Genomic DNA, 1,296 nt, shown 5'->3' with positions numbered 1-1,296 from the left:
AAATTTCCTTTCCATATAAACTGATGGTTTAGATACAACCTTGGGAGTTGTGTTATGGAAAAAATACCTTAATCCTTATGCAATCTATTATAACAATCAAAATTTAACTCCTACAAAGTTAAATTATACTCTAACTGAGAAGGACTTTTTAGCCATAGTTCATGCCATTAACAAATTCATACATTATATAACTGGCTATGAAACCTTCATTCACATAGACCATTATTCCATTACATACCTAATGAATAAACCAATCACTAATGGAATAATAACCAGATGGCTCTTATTGTTACAAGAATTCAACATCACCATTTTAGATAGACTCGGAAAACAGAATACAATTGCTGACTTTTTATCTAGAATTTAGAATGATAATAATGATCAACTTGTAGAAGATAAATTTTCTCATGAATACCTTTTTGCAGTATCTACTAAATCACCTTGACATGCAGATATCGCTAATTATTTAGCTATAGGGAAAATGCCATTTCATTTGTCTCCTAGAGAAAAAGAGGAGGATAGTTCACAATAGCACATCTTATTCATCGATAAATGAAGAGTTATAGAAAACAAGACCAGATCTCATTATCAGAAGATGTGTTCGAGAGGATGAAATACCAGAAATACTTAAAGCTTGCCATGATGAACCATGTGAAGGAAATTTTTCTGACAAAATAACTACTTATAAAATCTTACTTTTAAGATATTATTGGCCTTCCATTTTCATGGATACCATGGAATATGTTAAAATATGTGATAGTTGTCAGAGAATGGGAAAACCCACTCTTTCAAATGAAATTCCATTACAACCACAGGTACTCATTGAACCATTTGAAAAATGGGCACTAGATTTTGTTGGTCCAATCAGCCCACCTTCAAATCAAAAAATGTATATTCTAGTATGTACTCATTATGTCACTAAATGGGTAAAAGTTAAAGCACTTCCTTTTGCTACTAAAAATGTTGTAGTTTCATTTCTTTTGAGGATATCTTCACTCGTTTTGGTGTTCCAAAAGAAATTGTAATAGATCAAGGAACACAATTTACATCCATATTAGTGTAGAAGCTTGTGGAGCAATGAAAAACGAAACATCGAAAGTATGCTCTATACCATCCACAAGCCAATGGACAAGTTGAGTCTACAAATAAGGTGATTGAAGAAATACTTACCAAGATTGTACACTTACACAAGAAGGACTAGGCAGAAAATCTTCCAAAAGCTTTGTGGGCTTATAGAACTACGTGGAGAAGTATTACAGGACATAATCCCTATGAACTTGTTTATGGGAAGCAGGT

The sequence above is a fragment of the Pinus tabuliformis genome, chromosome 8, assembly GCF_031772625.1.
Source record: "Pinus tabuliformis cultivar Carrire ecotype Pingquan chromosome 8, CPIR1, whole genome shotgun sequence".
Lineage (NCBI taxonomy): Eukaryota > Viridiplantae > Streptophyta > Pinopsida > Pinales > Pinaceae > Pinus > Pinus tabuliformis.
Note: the sequence above shows the minus strand (reverse complement) of the source record.